This window comes from Galeopterus variegatus, unplaced genomic scaffold, assembly GCF_000696425.1.
Source record: "Galeopterus variegatus unplaced genomic scaffold, G_variegatus-3.0.2 Scaffold3393, whole genome shotgun sequence".
Classification (NCBI taxonomy): Eukaryota; Metazoa; Chordata; class Mammalia; order Dermoptera; family Cynocephalidae; genus Galeopterus; species Galeopterus variegatus.
The window spans coordinates 45,993-58,736 of NW_007729504.1; positions in this window are offsets into that span (position 1 = coordinate 45,993).

Here is a 12,744-nt window from a genome sequence, read left to right on the forward strand (position 1 = left end):
CCAGTGTAAAAAAATGTTATTTAGAATCACAGACCCTTACAATTTTAAAGTTGTAACACACCTCAGTTAAGATGCTAATCCACAGAATAGCCCAACTTGAGAAACGTTTTTTTGCCATCTATTAGGTAGCCAAGAGACCTAAACAGGTAAGACAAAAATTCTCTTCCCTAGGAGAAGACATCTAAGCCAATCATTAAACAGTGGGATAGAAGGCTAACCCTATGAACAAAAATACATGGGGAGAAAAAAAGGAGAGCAAGTTAGAGAATGGAGAGATGGTTCCACAACTTCTCTCTTCCACACCCCAAACCCACCTCTACTTCCTTTCCTCTCAACACACTGTAGTCTCACCCTTTCTTCCAGCCTCGTATTTGGTCACACCTCACCATCATCACCTGCTCCAGTCAATTCTAACACTCTTACTGCCAACCCATCCACCACCATCCTTGAATATGTCACTCCCTCTGCGGCCATCAGACCCTGGCTCATGTGCTCTCTTGGAAATGCCCTTCCCATCCCTGCCTGCCAAGAAAACTCTTATTCGCCCTATAATACCCACCACTCCCCTCAGTTCTATAAAATGGTTCCCTCTTTTGTATTTCTTCAGCTCTTTACATTTTTTTATAAGACTTAATACACCCTATTATTTTTAGCGGCTTAATGGTTTGTCTCCCCTACTAAACTGTATGCTCCTTAAGAGCACTTTTCAAATCTTAACAGACATAGAACTGACCTAGAAGCCACCATACGTGTTTGTCAATGTGTGAATGAATGACGAGCATTACAGGATCAGAAACTGCAGCAATAAAGGCAGTAGGCACTATGGTTTAGTTAAAAAGTATAGTTCTTTACCAAGACTGAATCCCAAATATTGAGCACTTAAGTATCTGTGAGTGACTGGAGACTTTTGGCATCCGCTTCTCTGAAGGTCATTTCATCCATCTGGATGAGCTACAGAAGGCCACCAACTTCCTGAAGAAGGAGTCTATACCTCACTAATTATCAGAGATGGTTTTCCAGTAGCAAACCTTCCTATGTGCTATGCACTCTCTACAACAGGAAATTTCATATGGCATGAGTTCACAATACACATTATTCAGAATTGGTGCCCTCTCATGAATGTGGTAAGAATCTGCATATCTGTTAGGTCACTAGGTTGGTTAACATCATGATTCTTTGCCAGAACATTGGATCTGTATTGCAGATGAATAAAGATAAATTATAAATAAGTCGCTAGATTAAATAATTTCTCAAGCATCATTTCCAAATCTTCCCATTGTCAATTTTGGCTTACCTGCCTGAGGTTATCATCTCCTGTACATTTATAAATCTGATCTCTGATACTGCAAGTGGGTCGACAACCTTCCCACGCAGGTCTGGGTTGCATGCTGTTTTGACTGTGCCATGATTCACTGTTAAAATAAACGATCTCCTCTTTATGAGTTTAAAAAATTGGTAGAAATTATGGGAAGGGACAGGTAAGTAAATCAAGGAGAGAAAAATTGAAAGAATAAGAAAAAATAAAATCATAATGCCCAAAATATGCAATATACCAATAGAATTTGGGGGTTCACACAAGAGTAAAGGGAAATGCTATTATCTAAATCAAAATAATTATTTGTGATGAGGATTCTGTGAAGAAGGGAGAAGTAAAAAGAAGATGAATATATACACACTGGAATGTCTTAATAGTGTAGTGACAAAAGGAGACATTGATGCCAACCAATTATTATACTTTTTAAGTAATGTGACACTGGGTAGAAATACCTACAGAATCACTTTAACGTAAAATGATACATGAATTTAATAAATTAAAATGACAGCTTTTACTGAAAAACTGAGTCCCAATCAAGTAAAAACTAATAGTTTTTCAGTTCACTATTAAAATCTAGTGCTGATATGTTATGCCAAGTGTCAGAATAAAAAAAAAGTAGGCAACGCATTTATGAATAAAGTGGTTGTAATTTAGTGGTGGGGGGGGGAAGCCTATTTCCTTATAGTTAAAAATAGCGTGAAGGGATAGAGGGTGGAGAACAGCTGCAGGTGTGTCTGGAAAGGCAGGTGGGAGTGCTCTCCTCATGCCAGGTGCAGGCAGGGGGTGATGGGAGTTGTGAGATCAAGGGCGGTGCAGGCCAGAGGATCCAGGGGGCAGAAGTCCGAGGGTTAGGAGTCACAGGGGTAGGTGCAGACCCACCAGCCCAGGTACTAGACAGGAATTCCACCAGCCCAGGGATGGGCTCCAGCCTGCGCAGGAGGAGGGGCTGAAGACTCACCTGGAGCATCTTCATTCCTCTCTCTACTTCTCTGACCTCCCCCATCCTCTTCCAGCTCTTTTCCCTCACTCTCTCCCTGCCTCCTCTCTTTTCCTCTTTCTTCCTTTCCTACCTGTGATTACTCTCTGTTCCTTTGCCCTTTCTCTTCTCTTAACATCCCATTGTCGCTGTCCATTTTCCTTCCTTTCACTGTCTCTCTTTTCCCTCCTCTCTCACTCTCCCTTTTTACTACAGTCCAACCCATTTTTCTATCATGAAAAACATGGGTGGTGGGGTCAGAGAGGTCCCTACTTGAACACTGGCTTCCCCACTAACTATATGATCTTAGTGGGCTGGCTGTAGTTTGTCAGGCTGGGGATCACGTAAATAATAGCTGCTCACCCTGGGTCAGGCACTTGGGAAACACATTTACGTGCATTACTTTAATTCATCCTCATAATCACTTGTGAAGGGACTACTCTCTTTATCTAAATTTAATCAGAGGACACAGACTTAGAAATGTTCAGCAACTGGCCCAACATCACATGGCCATGAAGGAGCAGAGCAGGGATTTGAACCCCGGGCCTCCGCCTCTTCAGCACAAGGCATTACCCACAGAGAGGCCACAGGATACCCAGAGCATTGTCTGGCTTTGGGCACTGGATAAGCACCAATAAAGGCTGGTTCCTTTCCCTTCTTTGGCTAATGTCCCTTCATGCACATCTGATGGAAAACCTATCTATATTTTTAAATAAAACTTTATATAAAATGTCCTGGCAAATAGTACTCATTTGTTTATTTAAAGAGATATTATATTATCTACGGTCTGGGGTGAACGGAAAAATTATTAGGTACTTGCTATAAACCTTTCGTATGGCCAAAACTGTTCCTCCTGGCATCAGTGTGTGCTGAGGTTTCGGCTGGACTGAAGCAAGTCTACGGTTATTTGGTTTTTTTTTGAAACCACAGCACATACACGAAAAGAACTATTTGCAACACACATACACGGGTACTTTAAAAAGTTCATGGAAAAATTCATATTATCTTTTAATTCTATTTTTCCACAAAATTTTTGAATTACCCTCATATTTTGTTTGAAGAAACTTGGAACGCTTTAAGACAACACCTTTTCTTAAACTGAAAAAATGCTGTTTGTGATTAATAAAGTAATATAATATTAAAATTCAGGTTCTACATAATGGCATAAAGAACAAAGACAAAACTGTCACTCAGAAATTGCTGGTGTTACATCAATTTACATTTTCCAGGATCTCTCTCTAGGATATATATACTTTTCCTTTTTTAAAAAAAAAATGAAATCAGGGCTGGCCAGTTGCCAGGTCAAGGATTCGGATCCCCACATAAGCCAGTTGCCCGAAAAAAAAAATGAAATCATACTCCATACATTATCTGTACCCTGCTTTTCCTAATTGACACTATCTTATGAATGTCTTTCCATGTCAATAAATAAAGATATACATCACCATTTTTAATTCCTGCATAATATTCCACTGAATGCACACAGCACAATTGTTAGCCAGCCTCTTACTGATGGACATTTACATTGAAATCCTGTTTATAATCATGGTTTAGTTCAGCTTTTAGTATCTTATTTTCCTTTCCTTTGTTCAACAAAACAATACAGGCAGTGTAGAAAGCCAATGGGGCAGATTGAGAGCCACATTCAAAATCCAAGTTAAGGTGAGACTCTGACAATGAAACAAAATTGAATTATATTCTGACTAGAGAATGAATGTACAACCAGAAAGGCCAATGGTATTCACAAAATGTCTAGTAAAAGCAGAGTCTGAAGAGACAAAACGTATCAGTGTTTCTAAGAACCTTAGAATCTGGGGCAGCAGAAAGAGTTCTATAATAGGGGGGATCCATGAGGCTGTCATGGTCCAATGACATCAGCCATTAAGATAATCTTGTTTACTCCTCTTGCCCTGAGTCCATACTCACCAAGCACATCTTTTAGCTTCCTGGACAGATGTATACAAAAGGAGAATATGCAGAAATCAGAAAACACAGCCTCAATCTATGGCCAGCTATATTTTTCTTTGTGAATTAGTATACTAGAATTACACCTCTGATGAGAACCAGACTTGAATAAGTCAGCCTCCGATACCTGATCATCTCTGACTGCCCTAACAATGCTGATCTAAACCCATGACACTGGAACTCAGGATGCTGAAACACGATGATCAAAACGTGGTAGCTGTTGTGGTAGAGGCTTGTAAGGTGGCCCCCATCCTCATCTCTTGGTGTTCACACCTTGTGTGATCCCCTCCCCTTGAGTGTGGGTGGGATCTGTGGCTTGCTTCCCCCCAACAGAATACAGCACCCACAGACCAGCCAACTGACAGTCATCTGACACCCAATCACATAGCGTGTAGTTCTGGTCCTTGGGAACAGAATATTTATTTTACAATCTAACTTTTAAGTCATTTAATAGAGTTCCAAATGGCTGTCTTGCTTAGAAAATCTCAAAATAATATGAAAAAAGAATAAGAAGTTTCACAAGTTTTTTCATAACACTGGCTCTGTTCTGGCCTGTGGAAGCAAATTGATCTAACTTTTAAGTCATTTAATAGAGTTCCAAATGGCTGTCTTGCTTAGAAAATCTCAAAAGAATATGAAAAAAGAATAAGAAGTTTCACAAGTTTTTTCATAACACTGGCTCTGTTCTGGCCTGTGGAAGCAAATTATAAAATAAATCTAATTTCCAAAAAAGACAAAATCACAAGAGATACCATTTCATCCCATCAGACAGGCAAAAACCAAGTCTGATAGATCATATATTGACAAGAATACATATGGAGCAACAGGAACACCAGACAGGAATGTGAATTGGTACCAACACTTTGGAAAGCAATGTTCAGAATCTAGTGAAGCTGAAGTTGCACAAACTCCATGACCCAATAATTCTACTGCTAAGAAATATTCAAAAAACTTTCCAAATGTGTTCACAAGGAGACATTTATAAGAATACTTAAGTTAGCACTGTTTTTAATAGCAAAAAAGTGGGGGGGGAGGATCACCCATCATTAGGCAAATGGATGAATGAATATGATGCATTCATGCAATAAAAGAACACACAGTACTGAATATAAATGAATCAGAATTACAAGTCCCGATGTGAATGAACCTCACAAATACATTACACAGAAAAAGCAAGTTGAAAAAGAATATGGACAAAAAAAATGACAATGCCATTTTTATAAGGGTTTAAAATATGCCAAACCCATAACATCTAAAGATGAAAATGATAAACACCAAATCAGGGTCACATTTATCTCTGAGTGGGAGACAGAGAGAATCAGACAGAGGAATACGGGGGAGCTTCCACTAAATGTACAATGTTTCACTTCTTAATTTTTCATTATATCATTAGAAAAGAAAGAAGGAAAATTACTTCTTCCTGCTCCCACTTAAAAAAACAATATATATATGTAAAGACAAAGAGTTCAAAGGGGAGTCAAATTGTTCATCTTTCCAGGGCATTCGCAGAACTCAATCTTGTCCTCTACATTCTAGGACCACGAAATTGGAATTGCATGGCAACAGTAACTAATCTGCATCAAATCTCTACCCTTAAAGCATTTTATCCATACTTAATATGTGATCTCAACTAAATGTTAGTATTTCTATGGATGCCTATTGGTTAAATGTCCAACAACAGAAGAGTAGTTAAACAGCACATTCACTCAAAAGAATATCAATAGCTATTTTAAATGATGATTACAAAGACTATGAAGTAACATAGAAAATATTTATATGTGAGCTATAAGTTAAGAATTTTTTTAAAAACAAGATGGATTTGTAGTACTGCACAGACCCATAATTAGTCCTGGAAACCAGAGCTTCGCTCCATGGTGCCACAATTTAGGTGGTGCAAACATTTTAATTTATGAGTTTAAAGGATCCTGCAAATTTTGAAGTTCTCTACCATAACTACTGCCACCACTATCATACCCCGCTCCTCTTCCTCCTTCCCTCCCCATAAGTGAACAGCCTGCCTGACCCTGGGCCAGCGGATGCTGCAGGAGACCCAAGGTCAAGAGCAAGGTAACCACTGCCCTGCTGTGTGCACAGGACACGAACTACCTGCCTTCCTCCCTCTCCTACTGACCCGCCCACCAGGCCCCCTCTCTCCATGCATGTATGCTTCCATGGACTTGAGGCTACCTTTAGTGCTGTTTCCTCTTCCCTCCCCTCCCTCACACCTCACAAACGCCACCCCCTGACCCGCCCACCAGGCCCCCTCTCTCCATGCATGTATGCTTCCATGGACTTGAGGCTACCCTTAGTGCTGTTTCCTCTTCCCTCCCCTCCCTCACACCTCACAAACGCCACCCTGCACCACCACCAAATCGCTGGAATTACCTCGGTGGTGTAGATATAGTTGGTATATGGCTAAATCATTTGTTTTTGGTAAAAGGAGGAGAAAGAGGGCTATGCAATTGAGGCCAGGATGCCTAATTTCCAAAGCCAACGTACATAGATTGATAAGGCCAAAGGCAGGACCACTGCTAATAGCTGGAGCTTTCCATGAATTCACCACGGCACTCAGATTGGGGAAGAGCCTCCAAAGTACGTGCAAAGGAAATGAAAACAACACAAATAAGCACACCCTGTCTCCTCGACAGGCACCTCACCTCTCCCCATCCCTGACCATCACTTTGGAGACTGAGTAAACTGTCCTTGGAAGATATATACTGGGCTAGCATATTCAGGGATGTAGATGGCATTATAGTTGTAAAGCGGATCTGGAGTAAATTTGGATAAGTCATCAAGTCCTTCCATGGCCTCTAAGAGGCTGGACGTCCTCACACCAAAATGTCCATCCCTGTACACACCAAACCAATGGCAAGTGAAGCTTGCCTGACACACCTTGACATTTTTCAATCTTACATTACCCCAGCAATCCAGAAATCCCTTCAACCATCATGGAGCGGACAAGGCAGGAGTTCCAGCACTAGAAGTACTTTCACAGTCACATATTTGAAAACAGTGGAAGGCAATAGATCGAAATGTAAATAGTGGTATTGGATACATTTTTATTCTGCTTTTCCGTATTTTCAAAATACTTTAATAGGAGTGCTACTTTCACAATGACAAAAAATTAAGTTTATATGTCTTGAATAAAAGAATGAACCAACACAACCACCACCAAAAAAAAAAAAAAAAACCCACAGAAACTGCTCATTGACAGGTACTAAAACCAAGAAACAAGCCTGATTCTGTATTTAGAAGACTGTATGGTTCAGTTAAAACAAGTTCGCTGTCAGTTTTCATGCTTGCCTCTTTCCCCTGTGGGCATATAGTGAGGCATGAGCCCAGGGACCCCATCAGAGCTGTGACTGAAGCACAGCTTGCCTGTACACCAGGCATATTGCACAGGTCCAGTGGCTCTGGGGTGCCACCAGTATGGTATTGCAAAAGCCTTAAGTTCCGGAGAAAGTGTGAGTCCCTCCACAAGATCCCAGGGCAGATATTTCCAATGCCCTTTGTGAAAATGGCCTTGATTCCATTTAGCGAGACTTGTTTGTGTCCTTTCCCCTCCACTTTGTCTCATTCACAAAGGGAATTCTGTTGGAGGAAGAAAGGTGAGGGGTGGTTATGTTTCTGACCCACAAAGATGCTTCAGAACGCTTGAAACATTTACAGCGGCCCTCCAGCCAGCGCAGAGATTACTGTGTAGCTGAAGTGATCCAGCAAATCTGCAATGTACTTGTGGCCTCTGTCAGGTCCAGAGAGATTCTGGCCCCCAGAACCCAAGAAAAGGTCGCTGATGTTGCTTTAATCCATCTGCCACAGCTTAGAATAATGTTAATGTTTTTAGAAGAAACCCTGCCAAAACAGATTGGTTTTTGTTCTCATCTATTAATAACAGCTATTTTGAAATGCTATTTAAATCTTCTATTGTTATCAGAACTTTTCATGGATTAAGTCTCCCCATCTGAGCTGCCCTGGGGCAGCAGGGACCACACCTTATTTGAATCTGTAACCCCAGTGAATCCTAGCACAGCGCCTCTTCACAGACACTCAGAAAATTTGTTCATTTGCCTTTTTGTTTTTCTAATTTGGGAAGGCCCATCGTTTTAATTGTTGAGTTGTTCGGCCCAAATGACATATGGATTGCTGACTCAAGGTGCCCCTCCAGCTGTGAGCTTGGCAGACTGCTTCAGGTCACCCCACAGCAGCCCAGGCACTCACACATGCACACACCCACACCAAAAAAGAAACATCTTATTACTTTTGGGGTGTTTTATTATGATCAACAGCTATATTTGGCAACTTTTTCTTTCTAGCATTAGAGAAGACATTACCAAATGTTAAAAAGGGAATCTGCCAAATCCAACAGCTAGAACAGAAAAAATATTATCAAAAGCTGGTATAAACTCTACCTAGTAAACTCTCTACCTACACCCCCAGATGTACCACAGATCATACAGAGCCAGGGAAGGCATGACTTCATGTAGTCATGCAGACAGAACGTTAGTTGTGACTTTTGGGTTCTACCCTGTATGAAACTCTGAAAGAAAAACTAAGGAGTTGGGCTGAGAAGAGAGATTCAGTCTCCAGTCTATGCTGTTTTTCTCTTACGCGGAGGGAGGGGGCTGGACTTCTCTGCTTTACATGGGAGTCTACGAGAGACTCCTTTATTTGGAGTAATGGCTTGAGTTCAGCACATTAATTTTATAACTATTTTAGAGAGAGCAGGGGAGGACTCGAGCTCTTCCAGAGATAATTAAAAATGGGGAAAAAAGAAATCTGAAATAAACAGAGAACAAGCTGAAGGCACTAGGGGTTTCTGAATAACATCTTCCCGGTTAAACAATTTCAAGAATTCCATAATGCAAAAGCAACCCCCACACATTCTCTCCCACATAAACACGCTTTTTATCTAAGCCACACTCAGCTACAGCAGCAGAATCTCTCGCCTTCACTCCCGTAGCTACTTCATCCGGAGAGGACGTCATCTCCACAAAAGCATTCTTAAGAGGGGGAAATGCTGACCACCATTCAGCAAGTGCAGACACAGCTGGACGAGGGACACTGCAGTTCCCAGTAACCTCAGCAACTCACCGCCCTAAAATCTGATTGCTAACCTCAAGGGCCAATGCTGTTTTGGCAAAGACTGAAAAATTCAGGCCTTTTGATGTCTGTCAACCAGCACGTTCCCAGTAACTTTCCTGCTATAACAGAATGAGGTAATCACGTTCCAATAAACCATTTCATTATCACTGATAACTGCCTTTTTAAAACACCAAGAACCACTGAGCCATGGAAAAGAATCAACAAAAGACCACTGGCTAGTGAAAATCAATTGAGTGTTCTCTTTTTTCAAGAACCACATGCTTTTATGTTAAAAACTCATGGAACATAAAACCACATCCAGTAAGTCAAAAAATAAAATAATCAATAGGGAGAGGGAGAACCACAGAAGAGTTATAAGAGAGAGAAACAGACAGAAAGAGTGAAATAAAGAAGAGGAGAAAGAGCAGATGGAGTGCTGGGTGGTTAGCTCAGGTGGTTAGAGCACGACATTGTAACACCAAGGTCAAGGGTTCAGATCCCTGCACAGGCCAGCCACAAAAAAAAAAGCAGGTGGAGGGTGGAGGGAGAAGCTGAGGGAGAGGAGAGAAGAGGCCAGACAATGAAAGAGGAAACAGGTGGCTCCAGGGCTCCAAGGGAGGCAGTGAGCCTGAGAAACTGCTCTCACATTCAGCTGCTCATTTGGGGTGTGAACTAGATGGGCCATTTTTAATATGCTATGTTAGGTTTCTCTACTCTTTTTTTTTTAAATCAAATATGCTCTTTCTTTGTCTTGACACGTATACACAAAAGTAAGATGTCATCAGTGAGGAATCATTTATTTCACTTCTAACATGGAAATACCTTCTCAAATTATCCACTGTTTTCCTAAAAGATCCTATCTGAACCAACACCCACCTGACTCTTCGGGTAAGGCATGAGTCTCACATGCATCAACACGTACCAGAGGCTAGCAGACAGCTCTAAGGGCTTTCTGTGCACCTGCTTAACGATTTAATCAAACAATTTAGTCCAGTCAGCAAATATTCATTGAGCCCCTACAGTGATGAACAAGCACAGCCCCCGCACCCGAGGAGCTTCCATTCAGTAGGGAAATAACACTAGCAATCCACCATGCAAGAGTGGAGGGGCTGGTGAGCATCACAGGAATGGTACAAACCAGGAACTGCCACCGGTAGAAGACAGGATCAGTTTGAACTGAGCCATCAGGAAAAGCATTTAAGGAGCAGGCATTTGAGTAGGATGTTGAAAGGGGTAGGCTAAGTGAACTAAGGGAAGTATGAGAAAGGGTGCAGAGAGGACAGAGCAGAGGAAACACTGACCAGTGAAAACTGTGGGACACACAGGCTCCTGCTGGTAAGCAATGCAAGGTAAGGCTAGAACAGTCAGGTGAGGCTAGTGTGCACGGGCCACTCTACAACTGCCTGAGACAGGAGAGAGACAGTAGAACGGAAAGGAAGGGACAGATTGAGGGAGACTGTGCAGGGAGCACCTCCACCCTGGATGATCCACAGGATGTGGGAGTGTGAAGAATAGAGAGAATAACCCCAAGTGTCCAAGCAGTGATTACAGAGAGGAGGATTTCAGTGCAAGGAGTGCACTGAGAGGGACACAATATCACTACTCATGACAAGCCCAAGTCAAAGGACGTTCTACAAGATAACTAGCCTGTGCCCTCCAAAAGTGCCAAGGTCATGAAAGACAGAACAACTGGGGAACTGTCACAGATTAAAGGAAACGAAAGACGCCTGGCAACTAATGTAATACAAGATCCTGAATTGGATTTTTTTTATCTATTTTTTTCCTCTTTTGCTATAGAGGACATTATTAGGACAATTAGTGACACCTGAATAAGGTCTGCAGATTAGACAACAGTACTGAATCAATGATAATTTTCTGATTTTGATACTTGTTTTGCAAGAAAATATCCATTTTTTAAAGGAAATGTACACTTAAGTATTTAGCGGGGTAAAGGTGTACTATGTCTACAACTTACTTTGAAATGGTTCAGGAAAAATTACAACATATGTGCATGCGTGTGTATGTGTAGACCTGTGTGTACATATGTACATGTGCATATATACATACATATAGATACAAACAGAGAGAGTGAGAGAATGGGAGCAAGTGTGGTAAAAAGTTAATATTTATAGAATTTGGTTGAAAAGTATATTGCATTTATTTAAATTATTCTTACAACTTTTCCATAAATTTGAATTAGTTCAAAACAAAAAGTGAAAATGATTCAGGAAGGCAGGATGACTAAATAGACACAAAATAGTCAAGCTTCTGGGTATTAAATTCTAAATGGAATTTGGGACAGAGGTCAGGATTGGAAGTGTAGAGCTGAAGGCATCTGGGGGCCTGAGCAAAACAGGGTTGAAAGCAGGGCTTTAAGGTCAAATTGCCAGAGTTCCTTTCTCGGGTCTGCTCCTTAACAAGGAGTGCCTTACTGAAGTCACTCTACTTTCCCTCTACTTTAATTTCTACCTACACAACAGGAACAATAACAGCCTCTGTCTCACACAGAGTCAAAGCAAGGATTAGAAAACTATTATAATACAAGTGAACAACGGTGCCCAGCGAGGCACGGGGAAAAGTGTCCACTGCTCTTTAACTGCTATTGTGGGCTTGGAGATGAGGCTGAGTCTGGGAGGGAGAGGAGGAAGGAGGCCAGGAAAGGAAGAGAAAAAGACCAAGGACAGGATCTCACAGAATCCCCACATCTAGAGGCTGGGAGGGAAAAGGGACCAGTCAAGAACAGAGTGGGACCTGGACAGCCAGCACCATGGGGACAGTGTGAGAGAGAGGCTCAGAGGGAAGGGGGGCTACCCTGCAGACACAGGGCACAGATCAGGGAGGGAGAGGATGAGGCAAAGGCTCAGATTTGCCACCAGGACATCTCTGCTAGAGCCCTAGTTTCAACAGAAAAATGAGGGTGAAGCCAGAAGAGGTAAATGACAAAAAAGAGAAAACTGAGGACAGTTCAACAGAGTAGCAGGGTGTAGAAGTGCACTGTCCCATACAGCAGCCATTCACCCCATGTGACTACTTACATTGGATTTAAAATTAACCAAAATTAAAAATTCAGTTCCTCCATCACACTAGCCACATTTCGCGTGCTCAATAGCCACGTGTGGGACAGAGCAGAAATAAACTATTTCCCTCATGGCAGAAAGTTCTACTGGATGGAGCTGGGACTCTAGCACAATTTCTTATGAGAAAGATGACCTGAATATATGGTGGAGGGAGGGCTGGAGCAAAGTAAGGAGGGACCAAAGACACTGCAGAAAGGAAATAATGAACAGAGCAAGTTCCCAAAAGAAGGAAGGAACAAAGTCCAGAGAACGAAGTGTGGAGTGTACATGGGTTAATCTTCGGAAAGGACTTGAAGACAGTTTCTTCCTTTGAGAAAGAGAAAAAAAAG